Genomic DNA, 16,777 nt, shown 5'->3' on the forward strand with positions numbered 1-16,777 from the left:
TGTGCTGAGAATACCAAATTCCAGGCGTTACCTTTCACCATGGACAACGCAGTGGCCCGCGGCCTATTTCTAACGACCGAGGGCGGCGACGTTCGGGTAGAGTTGTCAGTGCTAACAGACAAGCAGCACTGCATGAAGTATCCTCAGAAATTAGTGTGGGACGTACGACGAATGTATCCGTTAGGAGAGTGCGGCGAAATGTTGCGTTAATGGGCTGTGTCAGCAGACGACCGACGCGAGTGCCTTTGCTAACAGCACAGAATCGCCTGCAGCGCCTCTCTTGGGCTGGTGACCACATCGATTGGATCCTAGACCACTGGAAAACCGTGGCTTGGTCAGATGAGTCCCGATTTCAGTTGGTAAGGACTGATGGTCAGGTTCTAGTGTGGTGCAGACACCACCAACCTATGGACCTAAGTTGTCAACAAGGCACTGTGCGAGCTGGTGGTGGCTCCATAATAACGTGAGCTGTGTTTACATGTAATGGCAGCGTCCCTCAGTCCAACTGAACCGATCAATGACTGGAAATGGTAATGTTCGGCTGTTTTCAGACCATTTGAAGTCATTCATAGGCTTCATGTTCTCTAACAGTGACGGATTTTTATGGATGACAATGTACCATGTCACCTAACCACAACTCTTCGTGACTGATTTTAAGAGCATTCTGAATAAGTCGAGACAATGATTTGGCCACCCAGATCGCCCTACATGAATCCAATCGAACATTTATGGAACGTAGTCGAGAGGTCAGTTCATGCGCAAATCCTGTACCGGCTAGAATTTCGCAGTTGTGAACGACTGTAGAGGAAGCATCGCTCAGTATTTCTGCAGGGGACTTCCAACGGATTGTTGAGTCCATGCACGTCGCACTGCTGGACTACGATGGGCAAAAGGAGGCTCGGCACGAAGTTAGGAGGTATCCCATGACTTTTGTATTGTGCCCGTTGGATGTTATAGACCGGCAGTACATCCGTGGAGCCAACGGCCTTGCCGCAGTGGTAACACCGGTTCCCGTCAAATCACCGAAGTTAAGCGCTGTCGGGCTGGGCTAGCACTTGGATGGGTGACCATCCAGTCTGCTGCCGAGGGCTGTTGGCAAGCGGGGTACACTCAGCCCTTGTGAGGCAAACTGAGGAGCTACTTGATTGAGAAGTAGCAGCTCCGGTCTCATAAACTGACATACGGCCGGGAGAGGGGTGTGCTGACCACATGCCCCTGCATATCCGCATCCAGTGACGCCTGTTGTGTAAGGACTCCACGGCGGCAGGTCGGTACAGCTGGGCCTTCCAGGGCCTGTTTGGACGGAGTTTAGTTTAGTTTTTAGTACATCCGTTGACTGTTGAAACTCACAAAATAGTCTGGACGAGAGACTTCATGTCTGAGAAAGAGGAGATTAACGGATATAATAGCAGCAGCTCTCGGGAAGTAACATACTTTTTTCCCAGTTCACAACAGTGAATACACTGCTATAGGGAATGTGTTGGCCAACGTCTTGTTAGATGTCAATACCTAATCGAATTCCACTCACGGTATCTGAAAGGGGCAAATGGTTCAAATGGCTCTAAGCACTATGGGACTTAACATCTGGGGTCATCAGTCCCCTAGACTTAGAACTACTTAAACCTAACTAACCTAAGGACATCACACACATCCATGCCCGAGGCAGGATTCGAACCTGCGACCGTAGTAGCAGCGCGGTTCCAGACTGAAGCGCCTAGAACTGCTATGCCTCAGCGGCCGACTGAAAGGGACGCTTGAGTAGAATGGTCACGTGACATATGATTCATTGTGTTTCGAGAACGTTGCAAGCGTTTCTAAAATAGACAAAATGCGAACTGCATAATAACAATACAAGTTCCCAGAGTGAAATTTTCACTCTGAAGCGGGGTGTTCGCTAATATGAGACTTACTGCCAGAGTTTGAGTCTCGAGCCGGCACACAGTTCTAATCTGCTAGGAAGCTTAACAATCATGTTGCTACTGTAAAAATAGCCGTTCAAGTAATGATGATTACTTTAACCACTTACACGAAGTTATTGTGTTCTGCAGTTGCATTATAAACAAATTTGGGGCCAGTACAATATAAGATGGGTACATATTCAACCTTACAGAATGAGAGGCGATTAGCAAACGCTACATTTCCTTTGTAAGAGGGCGGCAGGCGCTCATGCATTCCAGCGGGTTTCCAGTTTGTCCGATATATATTCATCGGTGTGACGGTCATGTCCGCAGCTGCTGTATAAATTATTCTTGCTTGTGGCTTCGTTATACAAATGCTAATTATGCAGCTTTTTGTCCCCACATGTTTCTCTTTATTCGACACGGCATCGACAGCGGTTTGCATACACGTTCTTTAATTTGAAATCGGCATAACACTATTATACATTACATAGCTTTATTTACTGTGTGCTGTTGTTACATTTTACGGTGGAGCTCTTTTAGTCATAAATCCTGTGGCAGAATCCCACTTCTTTTAACGAAACCATCAGTCATTTCATGCTGTAATTTCTCATTTCTGTTGTACAGAAATTCAGTGCAAGATCCATATTCATCCAGCAGTAGTGATGAGTGCAAAATGCTGAAGGTTTCTACAAGGCGATCTGAAATTCTAGTGACAAAATTTCTGCTGTTGCTCACGGATCATTAATGAGCATTTGTTATGAGAGACCCATGCTACCTTGTGGCGCGTTACAGAGTAACTACATTTTATTTCGTTAGCTGCATTTATCCTTGTATTTGTGCTGCACTGCACATATGTACGCAACAGTCCATATGTCGACGGTATGTTCTGCGTGTCTTATTTGGAAACAAACTTGTTCCATGCGGTCACGACGGTAATTGCTGTTGACAACCCGCCCCCCCCCCCCCCCCTTCCTCACCACCAAACTTGCTCGGGTCTACTTCGGATCCGGATTTATTTTTTCAGGCAGTATTAGGTGTGCGTTACACAGCAGTACTGATATGTTTTCCAATTCCGAGTTCTCCAATACGCAGTTTGGGTGCACCGAATGCAGTGGAAGACCGGCACAACGACAGTTGCTTGAGCTGTTCCCGCAGCGATAGTTACTACATCACAGCAGTTCTGTAGCTGTCTTAGGGGTGTTACATTACTCTTTGTATTATATTGATCGTTTTGATTATTACATATTGCTTGTTGCGAAGCTATTTACACAGAAACGAAGGTAACTTGAGTGTAGTTGTTGTGGCCTTCAGTCCTGAGACTGGTCTGATGCAGCCCTCCATGCTACGTACTGCAGCCTACATCCTTCTGAATCTGCTTAGTGTATTCATCTCTTGGTCTCCCTCTACGATTTTTACCCTCCACGCTGCCCTCCAGTGCTAAATTAGTGACCCCTTAATGCCTCAGAACATGTCCTACCAACCGATCCCTTCTTCTGGTCAAGTTGTGCCACAAACTCCTCTTCTCCCCAATTCTATTCAATTCCTCCTCATTAGTAATGTGATCTACCCATCTAATCTTCAGCATTCTTCTGTAGCACCACATTTCGAAAGCTTCTATTCTCTTCTTGTCTAAACTATTTAACGTCCATGTTTCACTTCCATACATGGCTACACTCCATACAAATACTTTCAGAAACGACTTCCTGACACTTAAATCTATACTCGATGCCAACAAATTTCTCTTCTTCAGAAACGCTTTCCTTGCCATTGCCAGTCTACATTTTACATCCTCTATACTTCGACTATCATCAGTTACTTTACTCCCCAAATAGCAAAACTTCTTCACTACTTTAAGTGTCTCATTTCCTAATCTAATTCCCTCAGCATCACCCGACTTCATTCGACTACATTCCATTATCCTCGTTTTGCTTTTGTTGATGTTCATCTTATACCCTCCTTTCAAGACACTGTCCATTTCGTTCAACTGCTCTTCCAAGTCCTTTGCTGTCTCTGACAGAATTATAATGTCATCTCGCGAACCTCAAAATATTCTTCTCCATGGTTTTTAATACCTACTCCGAACTTTTCTTTTGATTCCTTTACTGAGTGCTCAATATCCAGATTGAATAACATCGGGGAGAGGCTACAACCCTGTCTCACTCCCTTCCCAACCACTGCTTCCCTTTCATGTCCCTCAACTCCTATAACTGTCATCTGGTTTCTGTACAAATTGTAAATAACCGTTCGCTCCCTGTATTTTACCCCCGCCACCTTCAGAATTTGAAAGAGAGTATTCCAGTCAACATCGTCAAAAGCTTTCTCTAAGTCTACAAATGCTAGAAACATAGGTTTGCCTTTCCTTAATCTTTCTTCTAAAATAAGTCGTAGGTTCAGTGTTGCCTCACGTGTTCCAACATTCTATGGAATCAAACTGATCCTCCCCGAGGTCGGCTTCTACCAGTTTTTCCATTAGTCTGTAAAGAATTCGCGTTAGTATTTTGCAGCTGTGACTTATTAAACTGATAGTTCGTTAGTTTTCACATCTGTCAACACCTGCTTTCTTTGGGATTGGTATTATTATATTCTTCTTGAAGTCTGAGGGTATTTCGCCTGTCTCATACACCAGATGGTAGAGTTTTGTCAGGACTGGTTCTCCCAAGGCCGTCAGTACTTCTAATGGAATGCTGTCTACTCCCGGGGCCTTGTTTCGACTCAGGTCTTTCAGTGCTCTGTCAAACTCTTCACGCAGTATCTTATCTCCCATTTCATCTTCATCTACGTCCTCTTCCATTTCCATAATATTGTCCTCAAGTACATCGCCCTTGTATAAACCCTCTATATACTCCTTCCACCTTTCTGCTTTCCCTTCTTTTCTTAGAACTGTGTTTCCATATGAGTTCTTGATATTCATGCAAGTGGTTCTCTTTTCTCCAAAGTCTCTATTATTTTCCTGTAGGCAGTATCTATCTTACCCCTAGTGAGGTAAGCCTTTACATCCTTACATTTGTCCTCTAGCCATCCCTGCTTAGCCATTTTGCACTTCCTGTCGATCTCATTTTTGAGACGTTTGTATTCCTTTTTGCCTGTTTCACTTACCGCATTTTTATATTTTCTCCTTTCATCTATTAAATTCAGTATCTCTTCTGTTACCCAAGGATTTCTACTAGCCCTCGTCTTTTTATGTACTTGATCCTCTGCTGTCTTCACTATTTCATTCCTCAAAGCTACCCATTCTTCTTCTACTGTATTTCTTTCCCCCATTCCTGTCAGTTGTTCCCTTGTGCTCTCCCCGAAACTCTGTACAACCTCTGGTTCTTTCAGTTTATCGAGGTCCCATCTCCTTAAATTCTCACCATTTTGCCGTTTCTTCAGTTTTAATATACATTTAATAAGCAATAGATTGTGGTCGGAGTCCACATTTGCCCCTGGAAATGTCTTACAATTTAAAATCTGGTTCCTAAATCCCTGTCTTACCATTATATAATCTATCTGAAACCTTCTAGTATCTCCAGGGTTCTTCCATGTAGACAACCTTCTTTCATGATTCTTGAACAAGTGTTAGCTATGATTAAGTTATGCTCCGTGCAAAATTCTACGAGGCGGCTTCCTCTCGCATTTCGTAGCCCCAATCCATATTCACCTACTGCGTTTCCTTCTCTTCCTTTTCCTACTGTCGAATTCCAGTCTCCCATGACTATTAAATTTTCGTCTCCCTTCACTACCTGAATAATTTCTTTTATCTCATCATACATTTCATCAATTTCTTCATCATCTGCAGGGCTAGATGGCATATAAACTTGTACTGCTGTAGCAGGCGTGGGCTTCTTGTCTATCTGGCCACAATAACGAGTTCACTATGCTGTTTGTAGTAGCTTACCCGCACTCCTATTTTTTTTATTAATTATTAAACCTACTCCTGCATTACCTCTATTTGATTATGTATTTATAACCCTGTATTCACTTGACCAAAAGTCTTGTCCCTCCTGCCACCGAACTTCACTAATTCCCACTATATCTAACTTTAACCTATCCATTTCCCTTTTTAAATTTTCTAACCTACCTGCCCGATTAAGGGATCTGACATTCCACGCTCCGATCCGTAGAACGCCAGTATTCTTTCTCCTGATAACGACGTCCTCTTGAGTAGTCCCCGCCCGGAGATCCGAATGGGGGCTATTTTACCTCCGGAATATTTTACCCAAAAGGACGCCATCATCATTTAATCATACAGTAAAGCTGCATGCCCTCGGGAAAAATTACGGCTGTTGTTTCCCCTTGCTTTCAGCCGTTCGCAGTACCAGCACAGCAAGGCCGTTTTGGTTAGTGTTACAAGGCCAGATCAGTCAATCATTCAGACTGCTACCCCTGCAACTACTGAAAAAGCTGCTGCCCCTGTTCAGTAACCACACGTTTGTCTGGCCCTCCATTGTGGTTGCACCTACGGTACGGCTATCTGTATCGTTGAGGCACGCAAGCTTCCCCACCAAAGGCAAGGTCCACGGTTCATGGTTGGGGGGCGGGGGGGGGGGGGGGGGGTAACTGGGGTAACAAACCGAATAAATCAGAATTATATTGTTTGTAACGAGCCACCGAACTCCACATATCGAAATATTTACAAAATGTACCTGAACAAATTTGGAAATTTTGTCGTTAGAGTTAAGGTTCGCATGAGATACAGCTGAAAACAGATAATCACAAGATCTAGTAATACACAATATTCTGAACGGCGCAATCGATCAGTAGGAGTACGGAAAGAGGGAACATGCATTCTGCATATCCACGTACATCAACTGGACACGACTCACAGCTGGGCTTTACGTAACTAACGGAGTTCCGAAAGTTCCCGCAGATCGAAGATAAGCGTTACTTTGAATCGAGTTAAGGTGTTACAATTTGTTATGGGAGTCAGTGTCATATCTACAAATTTTTGAAATAGAAGCCTGTCAGATCAGTGAACGGAAGCAACCATCGCAATAAAGCATATGTTCAAACGGCACCCTGTCCGGCATTACTTTACTTGCAGTCATTTATTTGATAAATAAAATCATTTAGATCGATAAATAGTTCTCTTCATTTCTTGCGCCTTTTCTGCTACTGCCGTTGTCAGACTTCCGCAGTTAAGATTAAAGGAACATAAAGAGTGATAAATTTTTTTTTTATAAGCGTCAAGCTGGAAAAAACTGAAAAATTAGCAAAATCTTTTGGAAGGATCACTCACCAAAAAATTTTTTAACTTGCGAAACAAGTTTCAGTGTGAATATCAAAACCTACACCTGATCAAGGAGTCAGCCAACGACTTGTTCAAAATTATACAAAGATATAAGTCCTACTTATAGTTGGCAGGTGGCGACAATGTGGGGGACATCGCCTTCAAAGTTTACTCTTATTTTATTGTTATTCTGTTTTTCGTTCACACTTCATGCTTATAATATCACAGACTTTCTTTAAAGGAGTGGAGAACATACATAGCAAAATTACAAAACATGACTTGAATGAATATAATTTCGTACTGACGACATAAATCATGCAGATGATGAAATGATGACAATTAGCCTACGAGGAAATCACCTAAACGTAATAAGAACTATTCATTGAACCTTTTAATATTGTCTATACAACAGCCGCTTTAATTCCAGTATAAAATAAAGCTTGCGTAATGACAACTTTTTGTTAACTCAGAAACGGCTTAATAAATAGAAAAATGTCATTTAGCGATCTAGACAGTTGCGGTCACAACATGGAATAATATCGGACTCATACAGGAAATATATTTCCATTGTTAACATGAATCAGGTGGAAAGGCAATACCTATTCTCCGGGTGTGATCAGATATAGGAGGCCCTTAATGAAAACAAAACGTCACTAACAGCTGTAAAGTGAAGTTAATTAAATTTGGGAGCTTTGTGACTTGTGACTTCAAATAACGTTCTAAACAGTCTGATCGAATCACTACATTCTGTTTATTAAAATAGTGTTCATGTTTTCCAAAATCAGTGAAACCAGAATAACTCGAGCAGTTAACCTTTTAGGCTATACACTTGACAGGTCAGTTACAAACTTCACAACTGTACCCAGTTCAATATTTTAGGTCTCAAAAGCGAACGGACAAACCCAAGTTCTGCGGCAAGATACCATCAAGTATTAATTGACTCTCTCACCACCTAAACGTCGATAAGACTGTACGGTACCTGTGCGGTCCAGAATTCACCATCGTTCCGCATCCGGCCACTGACAGCTGCAAGATCACAGAAATTCCTTTAAATCTCTTCCTGGTCGCAAACAATCCCCTCCAATTGTCAGCTCGTAACCATCTTCTCACCATACCCTAGACTATCATTAAAATACAAAATGTGCGTCCATCTTTAGTTGCTCATTTGATTGAAGATACAAATAGTATTAACAATTAGTAGTTCATCAATATTTTAATTAAAATGATTAACTGCAGATGTGCCACAGTTTTCAGTTTCAACTATGTAAAAGAAAACATAACTATAGTATGAATGGCACATCATACTCAATGATCTTTGCTTCTTCTTTCAAGTTGTGCTTGTGAAATTTGTGGAACTCGCGGTGCATCTGAGTAATTAGCAGAATTAACTTCACTAATAATTAAACTCCATACTACCAGTCAATACATGAAAATGTTTGCAAATTATTGTTTCTTAATCTACTACAATATTTATTTCATCACATGCTGTTGTCTGTTTCAATAAGCTCATTATAACTGAAATTTTCGGGGATTAATTAAGTAATTAATTTTTCTTTCGGCTCTACCCTTGACATAATTGTTCAGTTGTGCCAATAATGAGGTAATATATTAGAATTTCTCAGGACTTATCACATGACATCTCATTTTTAATTTTGGTATTTTGTGTGTCAGGTTAATGAATTTACAGAGAATTGCGCTAATCTACTATAAGCCTGTAGCTCCTGAAAAAAAAGTTATACAGTACTGGTGGCTTCGCCAATGAATCTGTCATGGCGTAGATGGAGACGTTCCGTCCACAAGGCAACGTGGTCACTTCAAATGAGAAGAAATATCGTCCAGGACACTTTATTATTTTATTGGATAATCAATTTCGAAACTGATAAGCAGATCGAAGAGAAAGTTCATACATTTAAATATTTTGGATGCAGTATTACATGTGTGGCTAATAATTAAATATAAAATAGGTTACACATTCAACTATTTCTCTGGATCTGCAAGCAGGAGATCAGGAAAAGAAGTCAACAGAGGTATTTTGCTGAAGTTCTATAAGGTTAAGGCTATACCTGCACTATTGATCTTTAAAAAGAGAGACGAAATGAGAGTAGAAGAACATGAAACGAATTTCCTTAGATACGCGACTGAATATACTTTAGTGCACAAAAGAAAAATGACGACGATCGAGCTGAACTGAATATGTAAAACATAGTTGAAACAATGAAACAATATCAGCTAACATGGAAAGAACGCATACTCACACACCGTATGTCAGTTGCAGGAATCACTAAAGCCATAAAACAATATGAACCATGCGGGCTTTTAAATAGAAAATGTGATGAGTGGCCCGCAACTACGTACCCTCTGACTCAGAGTTGAAATATTAAAAGCATTGGCTGGTTTGGTTGTCTAGGTACTGTGATACGTAGTTGCCGCATTTCAAGCGAAATACTGCTGAGTCTACAGTATGTAATATGAACAGACACACGAATCTAATGGTCAAAGGTTCCTATCACTCGGCAATTGCGAATTTTGAACGTAACATAGGCACTTATAAAAAAAGATTGCAATTAAAGAATTTCTGCAGGTACAATTTTTAACGACTTCAGATGATGAGTACGATAGCAGAAGTACCTTCAAGAATGCCCTTTATTACTCTATAACACTTATTGGTGTCGATGGTCCAGCAATTAAATAAAATATAATAATGTAATTAGTTATGAGCAACATCACAGCTCGCAAGATATTCACTTCTAAACGCATACTACGTCTTCACTGCAGAAGCCTCGGAAATCTCACAAGTACACAAGTCGGCACTACGAAATATTTCTATCTGCCGCGACCACGCGCAAACTGCCCCACTCTCCAAGTCTTTCCCTCGACTGTCCGACGCTGCTTCCCATCCGGCACTCCCCTGTGTCCTGTCCAGCACTCCCCCACTTTTCGCCTCAACTCGCCCATTACATCACAACCAAGAGACAAAAGACCACTAAGGCGATCAACGAAGAGATGGCTTGACCAGTTTTGAAGTAGACGGAGCAGACCGAAACGTCCTACCCCTCATGTAGATGACGAGGAAGACCAATTCCGGTCGAATTCAGGTAATTCTCAGAGTCATCAGCTGATGCAAATCGTAATTAATTGGTCTCAGGATGACCTAAATACGGTCGAAATTTCTTATCCAATAAAATAATTATCTACACGATGTTTGTCTCTATATACACTACTGGCCATTAAAATTGCTACAACACGAAGATGACGTCCTACAGACGCGAAGTTTAACCGACAGGAAGAATATGCTGTAATATGCAGATGATTAGCTTTTTAGAGCATTCACACATGGTTGGCGCCGGTGGCGACACCTACAACGTGCTGACATGACTCATACACGTTGCCTGGTGAAACGTTGTTGTGATGCCTCGTGTAAGGAGGAGAAATGCGTACCATCACGTTTCAGACTTTGATAAAGGTCGGACTGTAGCCTATAGCGTATGCGGTTTATCGTATCACGGCATTGCTGCTCGCGTTGGCCGAGATCCAATGACTGTTAGCAGAATATGGAATCGATGGGTTCAGGAGGGTAATACGGAGCGCCGTGCTGGATCCCAACGGCCTCGTATCACTAGCAGTCGAGATGACAGGCATCTTATCCGCATGGCTGTAACGGATCATGCAGCCACGTCTCGATCCATGAGTCAACAGATGGGCACGGCTGCAAGGCAACAACCATCTGCACGAACAGTTCGACGACGTTTGCAGCACCATGGACTATCAGCTCGGACACCATGGCTGCGGTTACCCTTGACGCTGCATCACAGACAGGAGCGCCTGCGTTGGTGTAATCAACGACGAACCTTGGTGCACGAATGGCAAAACGTCATTTTTTCGGATGAACCCAGGTTCTGTTTTGCAGCATCATGATGGTCGCATCCGTGTTTGGCGACACGGCGGTGAACGCACACTGGGAGCGTGTATTCGTCATCGCCATACTGGCGTGTCACTCGGCGTGATGGTATGGGGTGCCATTGGGCACACGTCTCGGTCACCTCTTGTTCGCATTTACGGCACTTTGAACTGTGAACGTTACATTTCAGATGTGTTACGACCCGTGGCTCTACCCTTCATTCGATCCCTGCGAAACCCTACATTCCAGCGAGATAATGCACGACGGCATGTTGCAGGTCCTGTAGAGGCCTTTCTGGATACAGAAAATGTTCGACTGCTGCCATGGCCAGTCACTACTCTTAATGAACTGTGGAATCGTGTTGAAGCTGCATGGGCAGCTATACCTGTAGACGCCATCCAAGCTCTGTTTGACTCAATGCCGAGGCGTATCAAGGCCGTTATTACGGCCAGAGGTGATTGTTCTGGGTACTGATTTCTCAGGATCTATGACCCATATTGCGTGAAAATGTAATCACATGTCAGTTCTAATATAATATATTTGTCCAATGAATACCCGTTTACCATCTGTACTTCTACTTGGTGTAGGAATTTTAATGGCCGGTAGTGTAATTTGTCTCGAAATTTTCATCTAAATACTTAATATTTTCGTAGTATTTGTAGTTGTACAATTAGTATCAGGTATAACGGAAGTATAAGGGACATTCAAATGAAAACGAGACGGATGGAAAAAAGTAGGTAAACAGTTCAATACTTCAAAAATAATCGCCATTACAGTTGATGCGTTTATCCTTCTGTGAGACAAGACGGCCAATCCCCTAAAGGAAACATTTTTGCGGTGGCCTCCGGAACCATGACTGTGCCCAGGCGTGCAGGTCTTCGCCCGAGCCGGCCGCTGTGGCCGAGCGGTTCTAGGCGCTTCAGTCTGGAACCGCGCGACTGCTACGGTAGCAGGTTCGAATCCTGCCTCGGGTATGTTTGTGTGTGGTGTCCTTAGGTTAGTTTAGGTTTAAGTAGTTCTACGTTCTAGGGGACTGATGACCTCAGATGTTAAGTCCCATAGTGCTCAGAGCCATCTTCGCCCGAACCAATCCGACGCCCCAAACGTCTTTCTTGTGGGCTCCAGAAATATTAAATCGCGCGGGGACAGATAGGGACTATATCTGGGAAGTGTAACGGCTTCATAGCGAAACGTCTACAGCGTAGTTGAAACAGCCTTGTTAAGATGCGGGCCCGTGCCTTGCTGCATCTCGTCTTCAAAATCTGCTAGTCCCTCGGCGATGTAGGCTTGCAGTTTGTAAATTGATAGTTTGCCTATCAGCGACTAAAGCTTGTGCCACTAATTTCTTATTATATTGCTGTCCAAGGAATTCATGTCTTGATGTGTAACATCCCTAGAATCCATATTCACAGATTTCCGTGGTCCGTTGCCGTATTTTTAATATATGCGCGAGATAGGGAACAGAACATGTTTGCTTTGATTCTTATTGTAGTATTCTGTGTAATACCTTTCTTTCCAATGACGATATAACGTATCAGATTTTGCCATTTTCTGTTCCAGCATTTCTGCCCGGCCATCTAGATTTTTTCGTGCCTTGGCTAACAGCCCAACACCGCCTGCAGCGGCTCTCCTGAGCTCGTGATTATATCGGTTGAACCATAGACGACTGGAAAATAGTGACCCGGTCGGGTCTGTCTCGATATCAGTTGGTACGAGCTGGTAGTAGGGTTCGACTGTGGCGCCGGCCCCACGGAGCCATCAACCAGGTTGTCAATAAGGCACTGTGCAAGCTGGTCGTGGTTCATTAATGGCGTGGGCTGTGTTTATACGGAATGCACTGGGTCGTCCGCTAGAACTGAATCGATAATTAACAGCAAATGGTTATGTTCGGTTACCTGTAGACCATTTGAAGCCATTAATGGACTTCATGTTCCCATGTAACTATGGAATTTATGGATGACAATGCGCCATGTCAAAATTGTTCGAAATTGGTTTGAAAAACATTCTGGACTGTTCGAGCGAATGATTTGGCACCCAGATTGCCCAACATGAATCCCATCGAACATTTGTGGGACCTAATCGAGAGGTTGTAACCTTCCCCTCACTTATCGACCTTGATGACAGTAAAAATTAAACCGCGTATACCTAATGGAAATTTGGGAAAAGCAATCGTCACCGAAGTTAATCTGTCGGTAAAGAGGGAGGAAACGGTTACATCTAAATGAAAGGAAAAATACAAATGAAACTGGTGGAAATTAATTTTGAAAAAGGGTAAAGTTAATAAAGAAAGTAAATGTGCGGTCGTTACGTTAACAATTAACTGGCGTTAATTAGATATTTGAGATTTGGGGAAAATTACGGTCGCCAGTCCTATGGACAACTACTATAATAACTGAAAATGAAAGATTAATGCACATATAATTAGCACTAGAAGCGTGGCAACTGAAGGTTGACATGTGTTGTGTGAAAACTGAATGTTTGTCAGAAGTAATAAATATCTCTACACTCTCACTTAATTTAGCGAAAGAATTAATGAAACCGGAAAATTGAAAGTTAATTTAGTGACTGAAATTAATAGTGAACTTTGTTTCTGAAGCACTACGAAATTCAATAAAATAAGGTTAGTCTTGGGCTACCTCAACAATAATTTCAAAAGGTACTTGAATTTACGCAATTAAGAATTAAGAGATTTAACTTTGTACTTGAATTAAGTGATTCTGAACAATTAGCAATAGTAAAATTTAGTATGTACCAAGCTGAGCTGCAGTCACAGGTAAGTGGTAACATAACTCGCACTCTTAATTCCTGCTTGTGTAATCTAAATATTGTAGCCAGCTATGAATACCTTAACTGAACTTTGAAATTAAAGCAGTGAAATCGAATGATATTACTTTAATGCTGGCGTTTGAATTTCAACGAGACTCGAGTTCATTTCGGAAAAGGAAGGGACCCTACTTGCTAATGCAATTGGGACAATGAGCAACGAAGGTTCATGCTAAGTTGCTGTATTTTAGTGATGCTAATGGAATAGTCTGAAAAGCTGAGGTCTGCCATACAGTTCTAAACCTTACGTGCTTCAGTCTTCCTTGTTGGTTGATTGAAGGTTTGTCTGCCGTAGCTGTTGCAGAAGCTGGATGTTGGCGCGCCTTCTTCTCGACATGGTCACCAGGCGAAACGGGCTCTTGATGTGTGCCTGATAATGTTTCCCGTCCGCGACTCCGTGTCAGAAACTATCATAGCAAGTCGAGCGCAATTACATGCTGCCAAACCCCGAAAGCGCGGCAACTCGCGGTAGCGTCACCAACACACCTGCTCCACCGCCCTACTCCAGCCAGACGCCGCTCTGCCCGCGTTCCACGCGGCAGAGTTAACACTACAAAAGATCCTAAACACTTTGGTTCTCCACACGACCTATCGATGTAATCGTTCGATAGCATAGTTTTCCCTAGGCAAGGCCCAGCGTAAAAATATAAACAGTATTTACAAAACAAACCAATTATACAACGACATAAATGCATAAATATATGTATATATACAAATAGTGAAACAGAAATGTCATGTCTTCAGGTATCAAAAAAAGGAAAAAAAATTATAGTACAATAGATGGAAATAGGAGGATATGCATTTCCGGCGCTACAAGGTCTGTTTGTGTACAAAAATTCTATAGCAGAAGCACTTTCGCAATTATGGACGGCTATAGAGGCAGCATTGGCGGCCGAAGACTTCCGGCATAGGAAGTCAGCCTCATTCTGCCAACGGCCTTGTCAGAGAGGGCGGAGGAGCGGATAGAGGTTCAGGGCACCCTCTTGTCCTAGGGGTGGGAAACTGCCCCGTAAGTAGGAAGAATCAGCAAGAGGAGTCAAATGGCAATGGAAACCACTGCATTAAAGACACGTAAAGTGTATCCACAGGACATGTGGCCTGTAATTTAAGAAGCGTCATGATGATCTCTCCATTGGCAAAAGATTCCAGAGTAGTCCCACATTCGGATCTCCGGGAGGGGACTGCCAAGGTGGAGGTTATCGTGAGAAAAAGACTGAATAATCAACGAAAGGATAATGTTTTACGAATCGGGGCGTGGAACGTCAGAAGCTTGAACCTGGTAGGGAAAAATGAAAATCTGAAAAGGGAAATGCAAAGGCTCACTCTAGATACAGTAGGCGTCAGTGAAGTGACGTGGAAAGAAGAGAAGGATTTCTGGTCAGATGAGTATCGGGTAATATCAACAGCAGCGGGAAATGGTATAACAGGTGTAGGATTCGTTATGAACAGGAAGGTAGGGCAGAGGGTTTGTTACTGTGAACAGTTCAGTGACCGGGTTGTTCTAATCAGAATCAACAGCAAACCAACACTGACAACGATAGTTCAGATATCATGCCGACGTCACTAGCTGAGGATGAACAGATAGAAAAAATGTATGATAACATTGAAAGAGTAATACAGTATGTAAAGGGAGAGGAAAATCTGATAGTCATGGGAATGCAGTTGTAGGGGAAGGAGTAGAAGAAAAGGTTATAGGAGAATATGGGCTTGGGACAAGGAATGAGAGAGGATAAAGACTATTTGAGTTCTGTAACAAGTTTCAGCTAGTAATATCGAATGCTCTTTTCAAGAATCACAAGATCAGGAGAAATACTTGGAAAAGGTCGGATGATACGGCAAGATTTCAGTTAGATTACATCATGATCAGACAGAGATTCCAAAATCAGGTACTGTATTGTAAGGCGTACCCAGGAGCAGATATAAACTCAGATCACAACATTGTAGTGATAAAGAATAAGCTGAAGTTTAAGATATTAGTCAGGAAGAATCAATAAGCAAATAAGTGGGATACGGAAGTACTAAGCAGTGACGAAATACGGTTGAAGTTCTCTATGGCTATAGATACAGTAGTAAGGAATAGCTCAGTAGGCAGTACAGTTGAAGTGGAATGCACATCTCTAAAAACGGCCACCGCAGAAATTGGGACAAAGAAGGTGACCGCGAAGAAACCATAGGTAACAGAAGAAATAAAATTGATTGATGAAAAGAGGAAGTAAAAAGAGTGTTCTGGGAAACTCAGGAATACAGAAATACAAGTCGCTGAGGAATGAAATAAATAGGAAGAGCAGGGAAGATAAGAAGAAATGGCTACAGGAGAAATGCGAAGACATCGAAACAGAAATGATTGTCGAAAGCACAGACTCAGCTTACAGGGAAGTCAAGACAACCTTCGGTGACATTAAAAGCAAGGGTGATAACATTAAGCGTGCAACGGGAATTCCACTGTTAAATGCAGAGGAGAGAGCGGATAGGTGGAGAGAGAACATTGAAGGTCTCAGTGAGGGGGAAGACTTGTCTGATGTGATAGAAGAAGAAACAGGAGTCGATTTTCGAGAGAAAGGGGACCCAGTATTAGAATCAGAACTTAAATGAGCTTTGGAGAACTTAAGATTAAATAAGGCAGAAGGGATAGATAACATTCCACAAGAATTTGTAAAATCATTGGGGGAAGTGGCAACAAAACGATTATTCATGTTGGTGTGTAGAATGTTTGAGTCTGACGATATACCATCTGACTTTCGGAAAAGCATCACCCACACAATTCCGAAGACGGCAAGGGCTGACAAGTGCAAGAATTATCGCACAATCAGATTACAGCTCACGCATCCAAGTTGCTTCCAAGAATAATACACAGAAGAATGCAAAAGAAAATTGAGGATGCGCTAGATGACCATCACTTTGGCTTCAGGAAAGGTGAAGGCACGAGAGAGGCAATTCTGACATTGC

General features: G+C 42.5%; 1 pseudogene; it reads left to right on the forward strand.

Moving 5' to 3' along the window:
* The first annotated feature begins 977 nt into the window (after positions 1-977).
* LOC124597052 lies at positions 978-1,098 on the forward strand (annotated as a pseudogene).
* The last annotated feature ends 15,679 nt before the right edge of the window (positions 1,099-16,777 follow it).

This window comes from Schistocerca americana, chromosome 2 (assembly GCF_021461395.2).
Source record: "Schistocerca americana isolate TAMUIC-IGC-003095 chromosome 2, iqSchAmer2.1, whole genome shotgun sequence".
Lineage (NCBI taxonomy): Eukaryota > Metazoa > Arthropoda > Insecta > Orthoptera > Acrididae > Schistocerca > Schistocerca americana.